Source organism: Pteropus medius, unplaced genomic scaffold (genome assembly GCF_902729225.1).
Source record: "Pteropus medius unplaced genomic scaffold, Ma_sr-lr_union100, whole genome shotgun sequence".
Taxonomy (NCBI): Eukaryota; Metazoa; Chordata; class Mammalia; order Chiroptera; family Pteropodidae; genus Pteropus; species Pteropus medius.
The window spans coordinates 97,233-109,955 of record NW_024350921.1 but is presented as its reverse complement, the minus strand read 5'-3'; the positions used below and the strand labels follow the sequence as shown (position 1 = coordinate 109,955).

The 12,723-nt window shown below is 38.7% G+C and overlaps 1 non-coding gene across 1 annotated transcript; it reads right to left on the bottom strand.

Moving 5' to 3' along the window:
- Positions 1–8,578: 8,578 nt before the first annotated feature.
- Positions 8,579–8,687, bottom strand: LOC120584503 (U6 spliceosomal RNA). The gene has a single exon (XR_005648054.1). It is a non-coding gene; the product is annotated as a U6 spliceosomal RNA (small nuclear RNA).
- Positions 8,688–12,723: the final 4,036 nt, after the last annotated feature.

The window sequence follows — 12,723 nt, the reverse complement described above, 5'->3', positions numbered from 1 at the left end:
ATTCAACAATCTCACTTTGGGGTTGAGAAAACTAAGACTCCAGGGGAGGGCAGCCCCATAGACAGGTCCTCGTGGAAGGGGTCGGATTCAGGCCCCTGCCCTGGCTCCCCAGCGCTCCTTCACCTGCACAGCAGCACCGCCTACGTCGCCCAGGCCTCAGCTGCCTGTGTCTCACTTTGGAGGCTCCTCCCAGCAGTAGGCTCCAGAGATCCTTTATGATTATTTAATAGATTTCAGAACTGCCTCACGGATATGTTTAGAAAAAGAAGGCCAACAAAGCCTTCCTGGAAATACACTTAGAAAGGCAGTTCTTCCCTGAGAGGGTCTGTGGATCAGAGAGTCTTTGTCATGGAAATGTCTGTGAGCTGGAGGGAGCCCTGGGCAGAAATTTCTCCTCCCCAAAGTGGTACAGAGTCCTCTGTCCCTCCTCCCCACAGAGCCCCTCTGCCCTGGAGGCTCCTAGGCCCTCTTTTGCCCTTCCTATTTTTTCCAACCCCAGAGCTGTCCTGCAGGGCTTGCCCTCAGGGGAAGGGACCTGGTTCCCCACTTTGCATCATAGACTATGTGCCTTTGTCCCTTTCCCGCCTCTCACCTCTAATAAACCAGTGTGGATTAAATTTTGCCAGGTTTCTAGCAGAGTCCTCTTCAACCTTAGGGTCACTTTGCCCTCTGGGTCTCTGGGAGGTAGTGCCTGCTGGGACCTGTAGGTGTTATGAGGGTGGTTACAGCCCCCCTGACCCCTTACTGCCTCATCAGCAGTGGTCATACCTCTTTTCTGTCCCACCCAACCACTGCTTAGCAAGCTCCAACAGTACCACAAACTTCAGCTTCTCTTCAGATTGTCTCTGGAGTTCTTCAGCCAGCTCCTTCTCCAGTCACACCACAGCTCTCTCCACTAGCAGCTAGACCTGTCCCCATATGTATGACTGTACTAGTTAATCCACTCCCCCAAGGTAAAATCAAGGGTCTGCTCCACCCTCACCACCTCCCCCTCTACCTCTACCTAACATTCAATCGTTGGAACCCATCACAGGTGATGCCCTTGCTCGCATTTCCTCTGGGCTATATGCAACAACACCTACTACTGCTCCAAGTCCCCATGTTCCATTAATGCCTCCCACTGTCCTATCACAAGTTAAACCTGTAATCAGTGATGCTAATGCATGGAAGCAATACAAAAAGGTATTCAACTATGCAAAGTAGAATTGCAGCGTAAACACAGAGCTAAGCATGAACACATTGAAAATGAGGTTGCCACCATCCTACTTCACTCTTACTGTGCAATATCGTAATTCAGAAAATGATTTAGAATTTGGTAAAGTAAGTTAGTTGGAATAGAGAAATTTATTGATAAATATTACAAAAGTAAGTGCAAGCATCTTTTGTGATGCTTGTCCTTCAAAAATTTTTGGCCCTTCTCATGTTCTGCTTTCTTTTCCTTGTGATAACCCCTTCCTCGAAAATTTTTATTTCCATAAAAATATTAAAATATATTTCAGACTAAGTGTTTTATACTGGCTTATCTGTTTTGCTCCCTGAAAATTTGGTCAAATAAACCACTAAGTATTAAGCATGGAAAACTGTTGTTAGAGTAGCAGATTCAGTTTTTTGATATACTTTGTGTACTTTGTGAGATTTAATTTTAAGACATCTACTGATTGAAATCTTAAGGGCACTTTGATCTATTAATGAGCCTGAGCCCATTTCCTGACATTTTAAAAGAAGAATCACTGCCTTGATTATATGAGCAACTCAGAATGTACATTTAGTTTCTAGTGTTAAATTCTCTCAAAAAATGCTTAAATTTAAAAAATTATTGTTTTATTGTTTTTAAATACTTACCTTATTCGAATGGTTAGTAATACCCCCCTTTCCACTTACATACTATGTGGTACAATTTTGCCTGTAAGACTTTAAAATTTTTCCATGTGATATACTCTGGCTTAAAAATACATGTAACTTACATAACTGTTAAGAGTAAGTGGTTTATGTTTTCCAATGAGCAAAGGACTTGAATAGACATTCCTCCAACGATATACAAATGGACAGTAAGCCCTTGAAAAGATGCTCAACATCACTAGTCATTAAGGAAATGCAAATCAAAACCATAAAGAGATATCTGCTCTAAGACGAAGGCTACAGGCCCTTTTGTTTTAAGACTTTTATATATCATCACTAGAAGGAAAAAAAATAGAGGAGTGACAAAACACACAGGTGCCAAAATTCCAGAGACCACACAAAGCTTATTTTTTTGTTGTTGTTTTCTTAGTGCCTAACAGGGACTGTGAAGTCTGTCACAAAAGGTCAAATATTGTATAATTCCATTCATGGTCAACAAATGTTGAATGGATGAACAAATGTTGGATGGATGGATGGATGGATGGATGGATGGATGGATGGATGGATGAATATATATTAGGCAGTAGTCTACTATGGAACTCTCGGTAACTCTTTGTTTTCTTTCTTTTTTTTTTCTGAGGGAAAAGTCTATTGGACCCCACTCAACTTTTTACAGAATCTTCACCTCTCTAGCATTTTCCAGCGTCCCAAAACTATTTCATGATGCCAGAAGCAAATATTTCGATTAGTAGGCATCCCTAACAGGCCTCCTTAAATCTTACAGGAACTCAAGACAATGCTCTGTCCTCTCGCTGTGGCTTGATTTTCATGGAAGTGTGCTCATTCAGTCATTTCCTCCCTGTCAGTGCTGAGCTGATCGAGAAGGGAAGGTTCCTGTGGAGAGATGTCCAGTTGGAAGAATGCACAAGAGGCCAACCTGAGAATGAAACGGTCAGGCACCAACTTTATTGTGGAGAGCGCACTTCTGTTGTGGGAAGTGCAGTCTATGGCGGGGAGCGAGCTTCTGCTTCTGCTCTTCTCCTCCCCTTTCTCGTGTTCCCTTTCTGCACGGCTCCACATATATCAGAGTACAATAGTGGCATTCAGCCACACATGTGTGATACAATAAGCTGAATTATGGTTACATATTTTAGGCATAGGCGTCTTACTACACTAACGTAACATTCTAAATCTGGGGTCCTATTCCTAGCTGCAAGCCTGGATCACAGCCAGACCTGGGACCAGCCAGGCCTGGGACCCACACTCCCATACTTGGGAATGAATTCACCCTGTGTGTGCTTGTCCCCAGAGCACAGAAACCCAACCCTGATTCTCTCCTATGTGTGGTCAATGCTATCAAAAGTAAACTCCTTAGTCAGAGCCCTGATACAATAATACCAGAAAGTGAGTTCTTGGATAAAAAAGTTGTAGCAACACACAGGCTGCAGCTTTGCCAAGAAAGTGCCCACATACCACAATGGTGGGGCGACGGTGACTGGACCTCCATGCCGCCAGTTTACCCTGGGTCAGGGTGCTCCTGAACCTGATCCCTGACTTTCTTGCCTGGTGAGACACCACTTGCCTTTAAACGCCAACTGTGAGTAATCGTAAAAACAGAAAGAGAATGTATTTTGTAGCTCTTTAGTTAGTTCTTAAAATGAAATGGACTAAAATATTGAAAATAAAAGATGTTATTAAGTTTGAAAGGGGGGTTGTATTCTTGGCTTCTTAAAAGACAAGAATAAATTTCAGATGACCTTGACCAATGAGAGGAATGTTTGTTTTTACTTTTTTTGGATTTATTGACACATAATTTACATATTACATTGTGTAAGTTTAAGATGTACAGTATGTTGATTTGATGTACTTATATACTGCAAAATAATATCCAGAGGATGGGACAGCTAACACCTCCATCATGTCACATAATTACCATTACGTTTTTGTGGTGAGAACATTTCAGATTTACTCTCTTAACAACTTTCAGATTTACTCTCTTAACAACTTTCAGATTTACTCTCTTAACAACTTTCAGATTTACTCTCTTAACAGTCATAAAGTAGTGTTGTGTTTAATGCATTATTGTTCATTATAATCACAATGCTCTCTATTAGATCCCCAGAATTTAGTCCTATCTTATAACTGGAAGTCTGTACCCTCTGACCAACATTTCCCCATTTCCTCTATATCCTAGTCCCTGGTAATCATCATTCTACTCTCTGTTTCTACAAGTTCAGCTTTTTAAAATTTCACAGGTAACATCATGCAGTATTTGTCTTTCTCTGTCTGACTTATTTCACTTATATAAGTAATATAGTATTATGACCTCAAACTCCATTCATGTGGTCACAAATGGCAGAATTTTCTTTTTTACGGCCAAATAATATTCCATTGTGTGGCTACGCCACCTCTTTTTTATTCATTTATCTATTGATGGACACTAGGCTGCTTCCCTATTTTGGCCATTGTGAATAATGCTTTAATAAACATGGGAGTGCAGATATCTCTTTGATTGCCTATTTTCTTTTTCTTTGGATAAAGTGGAATTGCTGGGTCATATGGTAATTCTATTGTTAATTTTTCGAGGTATCTCCATATCATTTTCTGTAGTGGCTACACCAATTTACATTCCCACCAACAGTACACAAAGGTTTCCTTATCTCCACATCTTTGCCAACACATATCTCTTCTATTTTTGATGACAGACGTTCTAACAGATGTGAGGTGATATCTCGTTGTGGTTTTGACTTGCATTTCCCTTATGGTTAGTGATGTTCAGCACCTTTTTGTGTACCTGTTCACCATTTGTATGTTTTGGGTAAAATGTTCATTCACTTTCTTTGTGAGAGAAATGTTTTTAAAAGTGACACTGCTCCATACTCTGAACCATCAAATTACTCTTTACAAATACTATGTGACACCACAAAGATGAGTGAATAATTTTTCTCAAGAATAAGGTGAATTATAGCTGTTTTAGAGACATGGCCTATAGCTGCCTCAGATTTGTAGGGAACGGCTTCAAGGGTAGACTGTGCTATGAGAAAGTAGCTGAGGCCTTTTGCTCCAGAAATCCGGCCTGGAGGTCTGACTTCACGAGTAGTGAAGAATCCTTATGTTCATGCCAGTCCCGCTACTCTATATCCAGGAAGAAAAGCTATATAAGATGGACTTAAGTCATAAAGTAGTGTTGTGTTTAAAAGTCTGGAAGAAAGACACAGCGTACGGGGGCTCAAATCCTGGCTCTGCTGTTGCAGTCTAGAGTAGGATATTTACCCCTCAAGTACCTGAGTGTCATCATGCTACGAGACAACAATAGCAACCACCTTGCAGGGTTGCTAGATCTAAATGAAATTGTAAAAATGTAAAATTCCTAGAACAGTGTCAGCCAGATAGCAAACCTTATATTATTACGTTATCATCAATGTCATAAAAAGAATTTAATTTAAGGAAAAGAATCTACTAGATAATAAACTTAGGTGATTTATTCACTAGAACATGAATATCTTGCAGAACAATGACTATAATGTAGAAGAAAAAAAAAAACTGAGATTGGCTGATGACCACATCAAATATATGTACCTAGATATAAAATACCAGACTAGGTGACCCTGCTGTGTACTTGGTTGGCCAAGGACTGTAATAATTTCTGTAGAGAAATTTATTAGAGTAGGAAGTCTTTTAAGAACTGAGGTCAAAGAAACAGCAGCAGCAACCAAGATTCTATCATTGTCCCTATCAAACTATTAGAATTCAGAGGTTCAATGAGCCACCAAGGTCAAAGCATTCCCATTCTATCTGTTGAGATGAGCCAATCCAGAATCTGTTCCTGAAGTTCCTCCTCCAGAAGTCAGAAATACTGCACCTTAACTTACTCTTCACAAACTAGTTCTATAAAATTACCCCATGCACTCTGAGGAACCGGCACAAATCTACCAGATTTATTTGGTTTTATCCCTTAGTTCTACTCATCCTTTGGTTATGGATGCAGAATTGAGAAGCATTAAGATAATGAGAATTTTCTTTGGAGAAAAATACTATTACATTCCAATTAGAAAGGAACATAAATTCAGTAGAAATTTAGGAAAATACTGAAAAACACAAAGAAATGAAAAACGACTGCAATTGGATCCCAGCTTCTCATCATCACCAAAACTCGGTATATCCTAACATTTTTAAAAATTTTATTATTAGTTTCAAGTATACAGTACCTTGGTTAGACATTTATAAGTTCATAAAACCAACCCCCTAATTGCTCTTCCTCTCCTCTAGCACTCCACCTAGCCATTACATTAATGCTCACCGCATTCTCTATGCCATGTTCCCCATCCCTGTGACCATCTATCAACTACTAATTTGTACTTCTTTAACCTTTCACCCCATTCTCCAAGCCTCCCAAACCCCCTCCCCTCTGGCCATCCCCAGATTATCCTCTGTATTTGTGAGTCTGTTTTTGATTAGTTTGTTCTTTTTGTTCCTTAGATTCCACATATAAGTGAAATAATGTGGTGTTCATCTTTCTCTGTCTGACCTATTTCACTCAGCATAATAACCTCTAGGTCCGTCCATGTCGTTGCGAATGGTAGGATTTCATTTTTTTCAATGGCTGAGTAATATTCCATTGTCTATATGAACCATAACTTCTTTATCCAGTCGTCTGTTGGTGGGCATTTAGGTTGCTTCCATATCTTGGCAATTGTAAATTGTGCTGCCCTGAACATAGGGGTGCATAGATCTTTATGAATTATTGTTTTGGTTTTCTCTGGATAAATACCCAGAAGTGCAATTTCTGGGTCAAAAGGTATATCCATTTTTAATTTTTGAGGAACCTCTAGACTGTTTTCCATAGTGGCTGTACCAATTTACAATCCCACCAACAATGTATGAGGGTTCCCTTTTCTCCGCGTCCTTGCCGACACTTGTTGTTCTTTGATTTATTGATGATAGCCATTCTGACATGTGTGAGGTGATATTTCATTGTGTTTTCATTTGCATTTCTCTGATGATTAGTGACCTTGAGCATCTTTTCATATGTCTTTTGGCCGTCTGTATTTCCTTAATGGAGAAATATCTGTTCAGATCTTCTGCCCATTTTTTCATTGGATTGTGTTTTGTTGTTGTTGTTGTTGTCGTCATTGTTGTTGTGGTTGTTGTTGAGTTGTATAAATTCTTTACATATTTTGGATATTAACCTCGTATCAGATGAATCATAAGCAAATACTCTCCCAGACAGTTGTGTTTTTGTTTTGTTGATGGTTTCCGTTGCTGTACAAAAATTTTAGTTTGATGTAGTCCCATTTGTTTATTTTTTCTTTTGTTTCCCTTGCCCAAGGAGATATATCTGAAAAGAAATTCCTGTTAGTAATATCAGAGAGTTTACCGCCTATGTTTTCTTCTAGAAGTTTTATGGTTTCAGGTCTTATATTTAAGTCTTTAATCCATTTTGAGTCTATTCTTGTATACAGGATAAGGTGGCGGTCCAGCTTCTCTTTTTGCATATATCTGTTCAATTTTCCCAACACCATTTATTGAAGAGACTGTCTTTACCCCATTGTATAGTCATACCTCCTTTGTTATATATTAAGTGAGCGTATAGGAGTGGATTTATTTCTGGGCTCTCTATTCTGTTCCATTGATTAATGTATCTGTTTTTATGCCAGTACCATGCTGTTTTCATTACTGTAGACTTGTAGTATAGTTTGATATCAGATGGTGTGATACCTCCAACTTTGTTCTTCTTTCTCAAGATTGCCATGGCTATTCGGGGTCTTTTATGGCTTCATATAAATTTCAGAATTATTTGTTCTAGCTCTCTGAAAAATGCCATTGGTATTTTGATAGAGATTGTATTGACTCTATAGATTGCTTTGGGTAATATGGCCATTTTAGCAATGTTGATTCTTCCTACCCATGAACATGGTATATGCTTCCATTTATTTGTATCTTCTTCAATTTCTTTTTTCAGTGACTTACAATTTTCTGAAAACAGGTCTTCTACCTTCTTGGTTAATTTGATTCCCAGGTATTTTATAATTTCCGATGCAATTGTAAATGGGATTGTTTTTTTAAGTTCTCTTTCTGAGAATTCATCATTGGTTTATAAAAATACCACTGACTTCTGAATATTTACTTTGTAACCTGCTACTTTACAGAATTCATCGATCAGTTCTAACAGTTTTCTGTTGGGATTTTTAGGGTTCTCTCCATATAGTATCATGTCATCGGCAAATAAGGAGAGTTTTACTTCTTCTTTTCCCATGTGGATGCCTTGTATTCCTCTTCTCTTATTGCTGTGGCTAAGACTTCCAATACAATGTTGAAGAGGAGTGGTGAAAGTGGGCATCCTTGTCTTGTTCCTGACCTTAATGAAAATGCTTTTAGCCTTTCCCCATTGAGTATGATGTTAGCTATAGGTTTGTCATACATGGCCTTTATTATGTTGAGGTATGTTCCCTCTATTCCCACTTTGCTGAGATTTTTTATCGTAAATGGATGCTAGATTTTGTCAAATGCTTTTTCTGCATCTATTGGTATGAGCATATGGGTTTTATCTTTTGATTTGCTAATGTGGTGTATCACATTAATTGATTTGAAGATATTGAACTAACCTTGCACCCCAGAAATAAATTCAACCTGATCATGGTGTATGATATTTTTAATATATTGCTGAATTTGCTTTGCTAATATTTTGTTGAGGATTTTTGCATCAGTGTTCATAAGAGATATCGACCTATAGTTTTCTAAAACTGTGGAAGGCTTCATGAATTTGAGTGTCATCCTTGCGCAGGGGCCATGCTAATCTTCTCTGTATATTGTTCCAATTTTAGTATATGTGCTGCCGAAGCAAGCACTCCCTCAATAAGGTTTTGTAGCTTTAGTTTAGCAGTCTTACACATCTTATGTCAGATTATTCCTAAGTTGTTGATACTTTGTGATCCTTTTATAAGTTGCATCATTTTAAAGAAATTATTCTCTGTTATTGCTGATAGATAGTGTCGATGAATAAACTGACATGACCACTTTGGAAAATTGTCAGTATCTACTAAAGCTGAACATCTTCACACCCAAAGTGGCAGACAAATTCAATGTTCCATCTCAGATCTCCTAGGATCACTTTTCACCCTTTTGCAAGACAATGGAAAAATTAAGCAACAAGAATGAATGAATCATTACTACATGTAATGACATGAATGACCTTCACAGATGAAATGTTGAGAAAAAGACAGACACATACAGTGTAATTTCATCTTAACTTATACTAATTGAACCAAATAAAGTTGCCATTTTGAAGGGCAAAAATAGTTGAATATAAGCAATTTTGTCTGTTTCAATAGAATAAGGTGTTCAAAAATGGCCCACACTAAGCCGTAATATTAGAAATCAGGATAAGGATTACTTTTAAACAAAGGAGGCGACTAGGAGAATGCATGAAGGGCATCTGGGGTGCTGGTAATGATCTGGGTGCTAATGTGCAGGTATATTCACTTTCTAAAAATCTGTTAAGCTATATACTTTTTATCCGTTCACCTTTTTGCACGTGTACTACTTATATAATTTACTAAATTAAAAAATAGGGCTCTTCTTATCTTGATTATGATCTAGGCACTAAGATAATAAATATTAAATGCCAGAATAAGTATGAGACAGAATTCTCATATCCAGAATTTAAAATTAAATCGAAAAATTGTTCCTTGCTTCTTGGAACTCTTATTCAGGTCAAGAAGATAAAAAGGCATTGTAATGTGTAAAGGAGAGAGAATTTGGGGAATAAATCTCTTTGGAAAGAGCTGTTAGGGTGCTGTGGATTCTCATGCCAGCCCTGACAGGGTAGGGGGTAGGGAGTTGGGGTAATGGGTGAGGTGCTTCCTCCTTCTCCAGCATAAAGAATGTAGACTTCAAGGGGAGTGTAACTGAGGTGCACTGCACCAAAGGAGTCCTGTGGACTCGAGGCTTTAAGTCCCATTTAGGAAATCTAGGGAACCAGAGAGTGCTATGGGCCGGCATTGGCCTGCACACCCAAGAGAGGTCAGGACAAAAGATGTCCGAATGCTTCTCATGAACATGTGGGCCACACAAGAAAGGCCCCAGGACTACCCAGTATCTCAGAACAGTGAGCAAGGAGCTGAAAGGAGAGCTTTTGGCCAGGACATATGCACCCAATGTACAAGAATAGCTGGTAAACGTAGCAGATCTGGAACTCCAAAAAGAACGCCAAGTGTCTCACAAGAGAAAGACTTGGATATCTGGTAGATCAGAAGTCACAAAGGCTCTCAGCCATGTTAGAAATTTTCTAAGCCCTCTCTTCCTTTGCTCATATTTGACCCTAGCAGAGTCCAAACCTGTAGCTAATGAATGGGGAGAAGCTGGTTTACACAGAGAGTGAAATTCAATCCTATCTTGTTCCCCAAATTTAGGCCTTAGCACATGAAGGGGCAGAAGAAGTCTTATCTCTGATAACATTGATCCAAGATTAAAATCTAGTTATAGAATCATGACTACTTCCACTTAAAGTAACAGCAGTACTGTCAATGAACGAAAAGAGAGCACAGAAATCATGGAACTGCCCAAGATCCTGCCCAGGATTAGGGAAAGACTATCCCCCACTGAAACGGATTGAAGGAATAGTAGGAAATACATTGTGTATTGATTATATCTGGCAACTGGTGGTCCCCCATCCCGAGAGATGACCATGGCTACATGGGGGTACAGGCTCTGGTGCGTAGTTTTTCCATAACAGTTATAGATAAACAGCATTTTTTTTTTTACAAAGATAGAATCATATTGAGCACATTATTTTGTAATATGCCATTTCATTCACTATATTATCAATATTTGCTGAATTATTCAGTGTTTTAACATATATAAAACATTACCTTGTAATTTAAGAAATCCTGAAAGCATATGGGCACCACTGGGAAATTGGTGAATTCTTGGTCATGTGGCTGCTTTTCTTTGCCTTAAAAGCGTCATCATAACAGGTGGCTGTGAGGATTCAGAAACTTGCACAAGAAGTTTCCAGTTAAAAATCAATTGTGCTCCAGAGTATAATTTCAGTGTTTTGAAAGTTGAAAGGCATTTCCCCAAGAAACAATGTTGAAATGAGTAACAGGGCAAAGGCCCACAATTAACTCATAAGGTAGCTGAAACAGCATGTGTTCTAAATGAAAAATAAATAAATAAATAAAACTGCAAAACTAAATAAAATAAGTTATTAAATAAAGTAAGAGATAATTACATTTATCTTGAATGTTAGTGCTTTGGGACAAAGAACCAATTTAGTTAGAAGAAATGGTAAATGGAGGTAAAAACTTTTGTGGAAATTTTGAAAAATCTTCTGGCAATTTTTTCAGAGCTTAAAAAATTGATATTAGTATGGGTTGAATTGTGTTCAAGTTCTAACTTCAGTAACTGTGAATATGACCTTATTTGGAAATAAGGTCTTTGCAGATGACCAAGTTAAGATGAGGTCATGAGAGTGGACCTTAATCCAATATGACTGGTGTTCGTATAAAAAGGGGAAATTTGGACACAGACACACACACACACACACACACACACACAGGAAGAACACCGTGCAAAGATGCAGGCAGAGTTCAGGATGATGTATCTATAAGCCAAGGAATGCCAAAGATGTCGGCAATCACTGGAAGCTGGGAGAGACGCAGGGAACAGATTCTCCCTCACGTCCTCAGAGGAAACCAGCTCTGCTGACACCTTGATCTCAGACTTCTAGCTTCCAGAACTGTGAGTCAGATGGTTGTGTTCAGGGAAAAGACCTTTGTCCTCAGTGCTCCTCAGAGCCAGCTCACTGGGAAAACACATGCTATACTTTTTGCACTGATGGCAGTAGGTCACTCGGTCCCTTCTCCCAATTTTAAACCCCCTCAGGTCCCTCTTGAAGCTCTTCAAGGAGACAATGGTAGCTTTCGTCTCTCTGGTAGGAAGAAGCTGCTGTAGAGAATTTCTCCTAACTCTAAAGTGAGCACTTTACCTGGCGCTCGGAAGTTTTCTCAGAGGGACATGAATCTCTGTCAGGGAAAATCAGTGTGGATGGTGCTTATACAGAAAACCAGCCAGCATGAGCGAGGCAAGCACAGAGCCTGGGGCATAAATAAAGGATGCGCTCACTCCCAAGGGCTTGTGCAACCCTCAGAGCCAGTGTTTCCTTACATTTTACATTCTAGTCCTCTTGTTTACCGCTCCCTAGTCCCAGTCTTGGTGTAAACTAAAGTTTTTGTTTATTCATTTTTCCATTCAATAAGTATATTTATCAATCTAGTTGAATGGGTAAATAGGGAATAACTATTTACTGAGCTCGTATTAGCTAGCCTATTCAGATTAAGACCTAAGATGTGTTCATTAAAAAAAAGTGATACAACATAGACATTAGAGCTAGTCCCCATATGACAGCTAAGATGCTTGAGCTCTGGGAGGACTAGCGATTTGCTCATTAAAATAAAAAGGGATAATTGCTATAAAAGAAGGGCAAATAAATCATATAGACTACATATTATGTGATTTAATTTATATGATATATCCACTATAGGCAAATCCACAGACACAAAGTGGATTATTGGTGACCTAAAGCTGGTTAGATAGTAAGAAGGGAAGTGACTTAATGAGGATGGAATATCTTCATGAGGTAGGAGATAAGAATGTTCTAAAATCGATTGTGGTGATGGCTGTACAACTCTGTGAATATACTAAAAACCATTTAATTGTACACTTTAAGTAGATGAATTGTATGGTATATGGATTAGACTTCAATAAAGTTACCTTTATAAGCGTTCAGCAGTTCACGGTAGAGATTATTTTCACGTGGAACTTAAGGGAAAACTGTGAAGAAAAGATGGCTTCAAAGCTGAAGCATATGACTCAATAGAGATG